General features: G+C 37.3%; 1 long non-coding RNA gene across 1 annotated transcript in view; it reads right to left on the reverse strand.

Annotated features, from left to right (window-relative positions):
• The window catches only part of LOC118766458, a 16405-nt gene extending 7992 nt beyond the window's left edge, over nt 1–8413 (reverse strand). Inside the window, exons 1-2 of the long non-coding RNA XR_005002392.1 lie at nt 8403–8413; nt 8212–8221 (exon numbers count right to left, since the gene is read on the reverse strand). This is a non-coding gene — a long non-coding RNA (uncharacterized LOC118766458). The remainder of the gene's footprint in view (nt 1–8211; nt 8222–8402) is intronic.
• Between the last annotated feature and the right edge of the window lie 5148 nt (nt 8414–13561).

The following is a 13561-nucleotide window of genomic DNA, read 5'->3' on the forward strand; positions in this document are numbered from 1 at the left end:
AGCACAGAGGGGGACAAACAAGGACAGACAAAGGGATTAAGTCGATTGCATCGATCCCAGTGCGTAACTGGTACTTAATTTATCGACTCCGAAAGGATGAAAGGCAAAGTCGACCTCGGCGGAATTTGAACTCAGAACGTAAAGACAGACAAAATACTTATTTCTTTACTACCCACAAGGGCTAAACACAGAGAGGACAAACAAGGACAGACAAACGGATTAAGTCGATTATATCGACCCCAGTGCGTAACTGGTACTTAATTTATCGACCCTGAAAGGATGAAAGGCAAAGTTGACCTCGGCGGAATTTGAACCCAGAACGTAACGGCAGACGAAATACGGCTACGCATTTCGCCCGGCGTGCTAACGTTTCTGCCAGCTCGGCAAAGGAAAGCTTGTGTGATTAAGGAGCTCAGCCCCACTGGAGGGTACACTTGACAAATGTCATCTGCTAGAGTCCCGAGACCACAAATCCATATGAGTAAATGTGGAAGACTGAACTGTGTGGAAGCCGTTGTGTATATGTGTATATACGCGTGAGTCTTTGTGTTTGCCCCCATATTACTGCTTGACAACCGATACGGTTGTGCTCTCTCCTTGTGAAAGCGCATGGTTCAGTGGTTTGAGTATCGGGCTCACAATCATGACGTAATGAGTTCGATTATCGGACTGGGCTGTGTGTTGTGTTCTTGAGCAAGACACTTTGTTTCACATTGCTCCAGTTTACTCAGCTGTAGAAATGAGTCGCTACATCACTAGTGCCAAGCTGTATTGGTGCTTGCCTTTCCTTTTCTTTACTGCTCACAAGGGGCTACACACAGAGGGGACAAACAAGGACAGACAAACGGACTTGCTTTTCCGTTGGATAACATCAGTGGCTTGGAGAGGGAAGGCCGGAATGCATAGGCGACTGCTGGTCTTCCATAAACAAACTTGCCCCGACTTGTGCCTCGGAAGAGAACTTTCTAGGTGAAATCACATGGTCATTCATGACCAAAGGGGGGTCTTTTTTTATACTGTTGTGTCTTCTCCCTAATTTTGTGGTTCCTCAAAAGAAACGATAGAATAAGTACCAGAGCCACAAATAAGCACTGGGATCGATTTATTACTATGTCTTCCCCCTAGCAATAAGTCTATTTTCAACCCTTAGCCTGATGAGCAATGCGAAACCGGTTCTTACTTTAATTATGTTCAAAGAACAAAATCTTATTCTGTACAAAATTATATAATATATTTATTACTATGACTCTAGCATATTCGTTAATACTGAAAAACAAATCTGTTGTTTTTCATCTTTTCTCTTTCTGTGTTTATGTGTGTTTGTGTGTGTAAATGTGTATTATGTATGTTCGTGTGTATATCTTTTTTTATTTTTTTTATTATTATATCTCTTCCACCGAGGAGGGAGCCAGTTTCCAACATGGATACAAGGCTCCATCTTTGGGATATAGCTAACGCAGAAAAATTCACATTTGAGAAAAGTCTATGTATGTATGTATGTATGTATGTATGTATGTATGTATGTATGTATGTATGTATGCATGCATGCATGCATGCATGCATGCATGCATGCATGCATACATGTATGTATGTATAGGTTACGGGATTTCGAGCCGGTTGTGTCTCTTCTGTTAAAATTATTTCCATATCATTTAATGTAAACTAGAATTGTGGTTTATGTTTATAGAATTCAGAAATTCAGCAAATACAATATTGATGCGTTCTGTTGTCTGCCATATCGATAAAAATTCATCGTGTGTACAAAGAACAGAACTAAATCAATGTTTCTTTTTAAGTGCAAATGATTTCCCCATCAATACAAACGAAAGAAAAACACAGAAAAATCAACAAAGAGTATGTATTCTAAAATTACAATTTGAGCGACGACAACAGAATAGTATCTGAAGAAAATATAACTGTAGTTTCGCGCAGGTCGAATGTCAGCATATATGCTTGTTCGCTGTATATAACTACTTATATAAAGCAGATATCCAACAATACAAAATTGAAAGACTACCTGAACTGGCACAAGGTACTGTAGCAAACTTCATATCTCATCATCTATGTTCCTAGTTACAAAGCTATAAAAGCATCAATGAAAATTCAAAATCAATAAGATCGGTGGGAGAAGGGGTTTATGCGATGTAGCAAAATCCGAAAGGATGCTGTGAAGCCGACTGCCGTTCTGACCACCAGGTGGAGCATGCAGCTCAGTGTTCGAAAATTGTGGAGAAGAAGCATCGATAGTCTATGCTCCATTGGGTGCGAGGCCGCGAGATCTTAAATAGGTAAGCAGCAACAGACCAAATTTTATTTATCCGGCACCAACTATGATCAGCAAAATAATTTACTGTCATATACTATACTCTCTTTACTCTTTTACTTGTTTCAGTCATTTGACTGCGGCCATGCTGGAGCACCGCCGTTAGTCGAGCAAATCGACCCCGGGACCTATTCTTTGTAAGCCCAGTACTTATTCTATCGGTCTCTTTTGCCGAACCGCTAAGTGACGGGGACGTAAACACACCAGCATCGGTTGTCAAGCAATGCTAGAGGGACAAACACAGACACACTAACATATACACACACACACACACACACACACACACCACACACACACACACACACACACATATATATATATATATATATTATATATATATATATATATATATATATATATATATATACGACAGGCTTCTTTCAGTTTCCGTCTACCAAATCCACTCACAAGGCATTGGTCGGCCCGAGGCTATAGCAGAAGACACTTGCCCAAGATGCCACGCAGTGGGACTGAACCTGGAACAATGTGGTTGGTTAGCAAGCTACTTACTATACAGCCACTCCTGCGCCTGAGAGTGGAAAATGAAGATATTGCACCCTATTCAAATTGTCACACTGTACTCTGTACAAGACAGTACGTTGCTATCTTGTACGTGGCCAAGGTACCCCACAGTGGTATTATAAACCCGGAACCCTATGATTGGTAAGTAACATTTTTACCACACATCCACACATGTGCCTAAGTACATGAACATATATATTCACATAGAACGCAATAACATAAGACATCTCTTTAAAATCAGTGAAGTTTACACATATATGTAGGTGCAGGTAGAGCTAGGTGGTTAGGAGCGTCCCTTTTCAAGCGCTTGGTTCTAACTTCAGCCCGACTGCGCGGTATTTTGGGCAAGTACGTTGCTCAAGTGTGCAACATAGTTAAGGGAATTCATAACTGGAGAAAGTGTATTAGCAGATACACTTAACGCGCCTCGTTGTTCAAGTGACCGACACGTGTACTATAAGATTGCTCGATCATTGCTGACGTGGAGCTAGACGGCAGCAACAACAAGATCAGGAAAAATATAAGTTCATTCTAAAAGAACTTTTACCGCTTTTCTGTCATTGAAGCGTGACTCATCGTTTCGTCTCAGCCACGCGTGTACCAACGCACACAGGATACACCGTGGCAAAAATACATAACACTAGTAAAAAGACATACAAGTACACAGACTCACATATAACCCGACACACGTACACACACATAGCATTACATACATACATACATACATACAAAAATACATACATACATACATACATAATGCGGCACAACAGGCGCAGAAATATTTTTGGATAGGAGAAAAAAGTAGAGGAGAGTGAGCGTATGTACGTGTCTGGTAGGCAGAGCGTGTAGAAATAGCTTTGACTCGTGATCTTTGTGTCAAATGTCAAAAGTAAGACATCAGCTGTTCTTTTAAGTCAACAAATGTCAACCCATTATTCCATCCAACAAACACCGACCCCCGCGTCAGTATACCACTCATCAAGCCAATTCCATCATCTCCGCCAACACATCATCGCCTTAACACCATCACAACTTAATTCTTCACTGACTCACTCACATATTTCAAAATTGTTCATTTTGTTTGTGGAGGGTTTGTGTAAAAGCACATAGAAGTGTTTGATAGTATACATACATACATACATATATATATATATTATATATATATATATATATATGTATAATATAGTATATATGTTCTATATGTATATATGTATATATGTAATATGTATATAATAATATATATGTATATGTATATATGTATATATATATTATATATATAATATATGTATATATATATAATATATGTGTGGGTGTGTATGCATTTGTGTTGTGTATATATTAATAATATATATATATATATATATGTATATTGTATATATAATATATATATATGTAATATATGATATATATGTATATATATATATATATATATTATATATATATGTATATATATATTATATATGTATATATATTATATATGTATATATATGTATATATGTATATATATGTATAATGTATGAGATATATATAGATATAGGTATATATGTATATATGTATATATATATTTATATATATAATATATGTATATTATATATAATATAATGTGTGTGTGGGTGTGTATGCATGGTGTGTATGTGTATATATTAATAAATATATATATATATATATATGTAATATGTATATATTATATATATATTATTGTATATATGTATATATATGTATATATATATTATATATTATATTATTATTATGTATAATATATAGTATATATGTATATATATATTATATATATAATATATGTATATATATATAATATATGTATATATAGATAATATATATGTGTGTGGGTGTGTATGCATGTGTGTATGTGTATATATTAATAAATAAATAAATGTATATTTTATTTATTTACTAATATATATATGTATATATATACATATTCATGTATGTTTATATATGTGTGTATTTACATATATAAAACATGATTATATTTTATGTGTGTATGTGTGTCGGTTGTGTGAGTGTGTCTGTTTGCATTTATGTACGTATGTGTGTTTTAATATGCGTACGCATGTGTGTATGCATGTATATTGCGGAGATATACAAAAGCGGAAAGTGTAATCAATTAATATAATACGGTTCACCTTCGGTTCCAGAGTTGTTGCTCATTCTATCTTTCCGACTTGTTTGCTCTGCGATCATTCAACGTTCAATCAATTGAGAGATCATGTACAGCGAGAAACACTGACGAATATACTTACTTAGAAACATACATCCTGGTGAGCTCGCATTAATTTTATAGGTGCAGGAGTTGCTGTGTGGTAAGTAGCTTGCTTACCAACCACATGGTTCCGGGTTCAGTCCCACTGCATGGCATCTTGGGCAAGTGTCTTCTGCTATAGCCCCGGGCCGACCAATGCCTTGTGAGTGGATTTGGTAGACGGAAACTGAAAGAAGCCTGTCATATATATATATATATATATATATTTATATATGTGTATGTGTGTGTGTGTGTGTGTTTGTGTGTCTGTGTTTGTCTCCCTAGCATTGCTTGACAACCGCTGCTGGTGTGTTTACGTCCCCGTAACTTAGCGGTTCGGCAAAAGAGACCGATAGAATAAGTACTGGGCTTACAAAAGAATAAGTCCCGGGGTCGAGTTGCTCGATTAAAGGTGGTGCTCCAGCATGGCCGCAGTCAAATGACTGAAACAAGTAAAAAAGTAAAAGAGTATACAAACAAACATACATATATATATATATATATACGCGCGCACGCACATGCACACCCACATACACGCACATACACACACACATATATATGTAGACGAATCAGGGACGACTGAAGAAGGGGAATATTCCTTGTGTTGTATGTCTTGTACTCTGCGGTTTTCGTTGTTTGAAAAAAAGTTCGTTTCCATATTTTTGTTTTATGATTTCGTTTCTCATTTTGTTCAACGTTTTCTTGATGTTCTGTACCCATATATGCTTATATATATATATATATTATATATATATATATATAATATAAATGTAGTTATGTACATATATGTATGTATATATATGCATATATTTATATATTATTTACTGCTATTTCCGCCGCTGGTCATTTCCCCAACTTCAGCCAACGAATCTAGTCAACACACAAGACAGCTATTATGCACACCCCCCCCCACACAAAAAAACCACCACGTGGACTCTGTTGAGACTAGTAAGAAACAATCATGAACTTTTTTATTACACTTATATTTTTAAAATACTTTTGATAAGGTTGGTTTTTTCAAGAAAAACCGCAACATAAAAATTAAAATTTATCTTATATAGTGGCGTTTTCAAACTTCTTTATATATATATATATATATATATATATGGTTAGGGTTCCTGGCTTTCACCCAAGCAGTTCGGGTTTGATTCCCGGCATGGGAACGCCTTCTTTAGGGGCAGAAGTGGGTGTGTGGTAAGTAGCTTCAGTGCTTCCCGAACCTCAGTGTTTCGGCAAAAGAAATAAATAGAATAAGTACTAGGTTTCAAGAAATAACCCTTGGTGTCGATTCATTCGACTAAAATCTTTTGAAGGTAGTGCTCCAGCATGGCCGCAGTAAAATGACTGAAACAAGTAAAATATCAGTATAAAGTTGTCTATGTGTATGCGCGTGTGTGTGTGAATTTGTGATTTTGTGCATGAGTGTGTGTGTATGTGCGTGAGTTTGTGCTTTTGTGCGTGTATGTGTGTGTGTGTGTTTGTGCTTTTGTGCGTGTGTGCGTGTGTTTGTGTGTGTGCGTTTGTGCTTTTGTGCGTGTTTGTGTGTGTTTGTGTGTGTGAGTTTGTGCTTTTGTGCATGTATGTGTGTGTGTGTTTGTGCTTTTGTGCGTGTGTGCATGTATGTGTGTGTGTGTTTGTGCTTTTGTGCGTGTTTGTGTGTGTTTGTGTGTGTGCGTTTGTGCTTTTGTGCGTGTTTGTTTGTGTGTGTGTGTGTCAGTTTGTGCAGTTGTGCATATGTGTTTGTGTGTGTGAGTTTGTGCTTTTGTACATGTGTGTGTGTGTGTGTTTATGTGTGTGTGTGTGAGTTTGTGCTTTTGTGCATGTGTGTGTGTTTGTGTGTGAGTGTGCTTTTGTACATGTGTCTGTGTGTGTGTTTATGTGTGTGTGTGTGAGTGTGCTTTTGTGCATGTGTGTGTGTTTGTTTGTTTGTGTGTGTGTCAGTTTGTGCTGTTGTGCATGTGTGTGTGTGTGTTTGTGTGTGTGTGAGTTTGTGCATGTATGTGTGTGTGAGTGTGCTTTTGTGCATGTGTGTGTGTGTGTGTGAGTTTGTACATTTGTTCATGTGTGTGTGTTTATGTGTGTGTTTGTATGTGCGTGAGCTTGTGCTTCTGTGCATGTGTGTACGCATATGCGCATGCGCCTATGCGTATGTTACATATTTATGTTCAACAATGATCGTTTAGCATTTCTAGATAATAGGTATTAGTTATCGATGAGTAATTTATTGCCAATGATATTTTTTTCCTGAAGCACAAGACCGAATTCTAAAGGGAGGCTGTAATATGCAATGTAATCGATCTTGTTACTTTACGGGTATTTAACTTATCTACCCAGAAAGAGAAACGCAGGAAATTCAATTCCATCAGGAGTTGGATATTGGTTTATGGTCTTTGGATAAATCTTAGTGTCATAATTACTGATCATCACCATGGGAAACATGATTATCAAGATCATGATTATCATCGTCATCGTCATCATCATCACCATCATCATCATCATCATCATCATCATCATCATCGTCATCATCATCAATCACCATTACTATCATCATCAACAGCAGCAGCAGTGGAGGCGCAATGGCTCAGTGGTTAGGGCAGCGGACTCGCGGTCGTAAGAACGCGGTTTCGATTTCCAGACCGGGCATTGTAAGTGTTTATTGAGCAAAAACACTTAAGTTCCACGAGAAACCGGCGAGGGAAGGTTGTGAACCCTGCTGTACTCTTTCACCACAACTTTCTCTCACTCTTTATTCCTACTTCTGTCATAAAGCAGAGGAACCATGGTGTAACCTACTATGGTGTGGTAAACTTTTAGACCCTAGTCTAGATTGTGAATACTCTGTAGCCTAGGATGGTTCAGCTCTCCACCCGTTAAAAGCCACGGAATAAGGAAAACAACATAGCTTTGGCACCCGTGCAACCGCCAGACAATCGTGTGTGGTGGGTGGATCTTCAAGTTGCCACACGCATTCTTAGTCGCTTAGAGTAGGCTCGAATTAGAGATTATTCCTTGTGGTTAATAGCGTGAGTCATGATCGGAATTAGAAGAAGAAGAAGAAGAAGAAAACAGCATTTTCGTCGTGGTTATACAAAGACTGCGTGTTCACTTATATTTATCTTATACCAAAGAAACTCTGCGAATACCTTTACTCTTTATCACCGTTGTCATCTCAACTCCTTGCTTCTTTAATATAGTGTCCGACTATTGAAGGAACCCTATCTTTCCATTTCTGTCCATTTTGTTTCGTAGCTCAGAGTAGTGATTCTTATAACCAAGAGTACCCAATGCCTTTTATACACATGACAAATGTTTCAAAAATCTAACAGATCTCAAACTTCTTCAATTTTACATTTCTCTTTACGTTCTGAGTTCAAATTCTTCCGAGGTCTACTTTGCCTTTCATCCTTTCATCCTTTGCGCTGTGCCCAATAAGGTTGCTTTTTGCAAGACATCAATCTTGCATAAGATTTCCAATTGCCTTAAGTTTTGAAGTTTCAATGGGATTGAGCCCAACGCTCTGATCGCCACTGGTATCACTTCTACATTATCCTCTCGCATTACATACAGTCTTGTCATTTCCACTTTTAATTCGGAGTACTTGGTGATTTTTTCAACCTCTTTACTCACAACATTCATGTCATTTGGTATGGCTACATCTGACAGTATTTGTCTCTCTTATTCAATATGACAATATCCAGCCGATGGTGTTCGATTACACGGTTCGTTTGAAATTATTATTGTTGTTGTTGCTGTTAGTGGTGTTGTTGTTGTTGGTGGTGGTGGCGTTTTTGTTATTATTATTTTTCTATTATTAAATGAAAAGTCACAGCTTATTTTGCTGGGTATGACGGAAAGTGTCAGCCGTCCACAGCCAGCAGACTAAGGTGACACTTCTTTACAGGTCATGCTTCAAGAATCCTGTGAAGAATTCTTGCAGTTCCAAGCAATGCTAATTTTTGTATGTGTTCTACCTTCACTCTTACACCAATGTTTTGTATCCATGCTGGTAGTTGAGTGGAGTAAAATGTACGAAGCCCAGTATACCCATCATGACAACCCGTCTAATAAGGGTACACCACGCACATGCATCACGACCATATGTCCGCGACATGGTGATCTCATATCAAGATAAACAGCACATGACCTTGCAGGTGGGGCCCAGTTAGAAATTTTTTCAGGTCGAATAGCCCATCCCGCTCAAAAGGTCCCTAAATAAGGATTGCTTAAGGATGTCGAACGAAACATCCATGTTTCCAAAGGTGAATTATTCAAACCCCTCACTACTTCTGCTCGTGATCAGAGATGCACATATCATCAGCCACAAAGGGACATGCTCAGCTGGTTAAGGTCAAGCAACTGAGCCCATTTTTTATACCAAGACAAAACCATGTACATGATAACACTTCCTGACTGGAAGTGTTAAGGCGGTGAGCTGGCAGAATCGTTAGCACGCCGGGCGAAATTCTTTGCGGTATTTCGTCTGCCATTACGTTCTGAGTTCAGATTCCGCCGAGGTCGACTTTGCCTTTCATCCTTTCGGGGTCGATTAAATAAGTACCAGTTACACACTGGGATCGATATAATCGACTTAATCCGTTTGTCTGTCCTTGTTTGTCCTCTCTGTGTTTAGCCCCTTGTGGGTAGTAAAGAAATAAGTATTTCGTTTGGTCGACTTTTCCTGTCATCCTTTCGGAGTCGATACAATAAGTACTGGACTCAATGTAATCAACTTACCCTCCACTAAAATTTCAAGCCTTTTTCCTATAGTAGAAAGGATGATTATTATTATTATTATTATTATTATTATTATTATTATTATTATTATTATTATTATTATTATTATTATTATTATCATTATTATTATTATTATCATTATTATTATTAGTATTATTATTATTATTATTATCATTATTATTATTATTATTATTATTGTTGTTGTTGTTGCTGTTGTTGTATTTGTTCACCATGTACAAGTACGTGTGTATTCATCATTATTCTATTTATTATATTCAATGTTAGAAAAATTGGAGTATGTCTTTGATAATTTCGGAGTGTATTGAACTTATTTTGTGCATGACCTTTAGTTCACCCTGTATACCATGTTCAGATATATGCATTCTATGTTCTTCGGTTATTTATCATTATACACTTAAGTGTTGCGGCTCTGTTCATGCTAAGAACAGTATTTGGAATGTCGTAGTATCGTGTATTATTCGAATGCATTAAAATATCATAAAAGAAAAATACTTCAAAACAGAAGCATAACCATGAAATGGACGCGGGAGACTTGGATTTTCCTTAATGTTTTAAAACAGTCGACACAAAAATTATTGATTTTTTTTCCTTAAATTTTAAGCAAAAGGCAATATAAAAGGAGGTCAATATCATCATTAAAGGAGAGCAATATTATCAAAGGAATTGTAAGCTTTCTCCAGGCATTAGCATCGGAAGTGAAATAAATTATCTTCAGCCATGTAGTGAAACTAGGTCGCTGGAACTGGCTTTAAGCGTTGACCCTAACCTCCGCAGATTAAAAAATGCAAAAATAGAATGCTATGAATCTCTTGGTTGATGGACCACAAGTTCAGATTTATATTGCTGTGTATTCTCTAATAATCTTAGTCTCCAGTCAAGCTGGGAAACGGCGGTCATATTGCAAGAGAGAGAGCATTGGTTTCTGCAGGTCAAAGAAGCGTCGCCATAACAACATGCTCAGCGTGGAGGGGTTAAGAAAGAACATCTTTTGTTTCTTTGCAACAAGACAGATGGAGCCTTCTCTTGCCCTATCAAATAATCTCTCACAATTTAAGTAAATGATATGGGGGGAAGTTTTCATCTTTCTTTCGTTTTCTTTCTCACTGTATATATTTTCTTTCATTCTTTCTCTCTCTCAGTCTCTCTGTCTTGTATACACATTCCTTCTCTCTCTTTCTTTCTTTCCCTCTTTCTGTCTCTGCGATTAATAAAGATGCATCACTTTGCAGATGACCCTTGTCCAGAAGACATGTCATTTCAGCAGTGACCTTTAACATCTATACACCCATTCTCTTTATGCATCTAATTTCACGTCAAACCAGTTTCTTTTTCTTTTTGCTTTTATTTATTCTTTTGCTTTCTTTCTTTGTTATCTTTAATTTTCATTATATCTTCTGTATTTTATTGTTTCTAAAATCTTCTTCACCCTGATTCCTCCCCCCTCTCTTTCTCTCTCTCTCTTCATTTGTATCTTTCTTTCTAATTCTTTCCGTTCATTTTAATTCCATTTTTTTTTTCATTTATTGATTATTTTTTTAAATCCATAAATATCCTCAGCTGAACCAAAGATTTCTCTCGATTAATTTGCGTTGCTTTTGTTTCTGTGATGCTTGAGAAGTGGGGGGGGGCGGTTGCGATGATGGTGATGATGGCGATTGTTGTGGTGGATATTGGTTGTATTAATAGTTTTGCTGTTATTGATGTTTGTGAAGTTGGTGATCACTAATAGCGGTGACGGCTGAGTTGGTGTTAATCGTTGCAATGGCGATTGTCCTGATGGTTGTGATTGTAAAGATGATAGATGTGATGCCAATGACTGTGATGATGCTAATTATGATGATGGTGGTAGTGGTACTACTACTACTACTACTACTACTTACTACTAATAGCAGCAGTAGTAGTGGTAGTAGTAGTAGTAGTAGTAGTAGTAGTAGTAGTAGTAGTAGTAGTAGTAGTTGTAGTAGTAGTAACGCTGATTGTGTTTTCATTCTGTTTTAATAGTTATATTCATGTTACTAATATTTACGACGGACTTGAAATTGTAGTAATGGCGGTGGTGGCGGTGCTGCTGCTGCTGGTGGTAGTAGTAGTAGTAGTAGTAGTAGTAGTAGTAAATCTGATTGTGTTTTGATTCTGTTTTAATAGTTATATTCGTGTTACTAATGTCTAAGACGGACATGAAATTGTAATAATGGTGGTGGTGGTGGTGGTAGTAGTAGTAGTAGTAGTAGTAGTAGTAGTAGTAGTATTAGCAGCAGCAGCAACAGTAGTAGTTGCTATTGTTCAGTATATTATTGTCAATCATGATTGAGGAAAACCATGATCAAACGCTTTTCAACCGTGACCATCCAATCTCTCGAGGGATATATAACGCTACATTATCTAACGTAGCCTTTTCAGTATTTGGTTGTAATATGAGGAAAGTCCGAATGCTACAGGCTGTGCTACTGGGTATTACCTAAGTCGTTTTTGAGATAATAATAATAATTGTAAGGCTGTTAGCTGGCAAAAACGTTAGCACGCCGGGTGAAATGCTTAGCGGTATTTCGTCTGCCGTTGCGTTGTGAGTTCAAATTCCGCCGAGGTCAACTTTGCCTTTCATCCTTTCGGGGTCGATAAATTAAGTACCAGTTACGCACTGGGGTCGATATAATCGACTTAATACCTATGTCTGTCCTTGTTTGTCCCCCTCTGTGTTTAGCCCCTTGTGGGTAGTAAAGAAATAGGCATTTCGTCTGTCTTTACGTTCTGAGTTCAAATTCCGCTGAGGTCGATTTTTTCCATTTCATCCAGAACTACTTACCTCCCTTACACATAATCTTTTTATTCAGGGACTAGTAGACCCAACACAATTTGGTAATCGGTGTGCATTCAAAGCCAGTGAAAAACAATTGACGAAACCGGTATGACTTTGAATCCCTTTAACAATTCATAATAATGACTTTTATTCCTCATAACTCTACCTCAGTTCAATTAATTGTATATATTTATCGTTACTTTTCATTAAAAAGCCTTTACTTTTTTGATATCCAATGTGCATTTTCGCTTTTTTGCTTTTTACTTTCCTCATATCTTTTCTACGTATAGTTTCTATTTTCTGTTTGAAACATATTTCTATTATATATACATTCAAAATGTGACCGCGTGTGTGCCGTTGGCGATTTTCTTTCTCCGTCTTCCCTTCCTTGGATCTCTCCTTTTCCTATGTTTCTGACGAAGAATTCCGCTCGAAACGTTAAATCCTCCTTTCTTTCCTTTTCTGAGCGTCCAATATCACTATACTTGCTCCACGTCCTCGCGTTGTTGTGTTTTCTCTTTGTGTTTTCATGCTTGGATTAACTATTTATATATATATATATATATATATATATACACGACGGGCTTCTTCGTTTCCACTCACCAGGCTTTGGCTGGCCCGAGCCTATAGTAGAAAACACTTGCCCAACATGACACGCAGCGAGAGTGAACTCGAAACCATGTGGCTGGGAACCAAGCTTCTTACCACGCAGCCTCGCCTGTTATTGCAGTGCGGATTTCTGTTGCCTTTGTTTCTGTTGGTAGTGGTGGTAGCGGTGGTGATGATTGTGGTACTGGCGGTAGTGGAGATAGTGTTACTGATGCAACTATAGTAGCGTTAGTTTCTGTAGATTTTATTTCTCAGTTCCTTCTTTGATATGTTAGTTTCTTCATGCTTAGTTCTT

Source organism: Octopus sinensis, linkage group LG1 (genome assembly GCF_006345805.1).
Source record: "Octopus sinensis linkage group LG1, ASM634580v1, whole genome shotgun sequence".
Taxonomy (NCBI): Eukaryota; Metazoa; Mollusca; class Cephalopoda; order Octopoda; family Octopodidae; genus Octopus; species Octopus sinensis.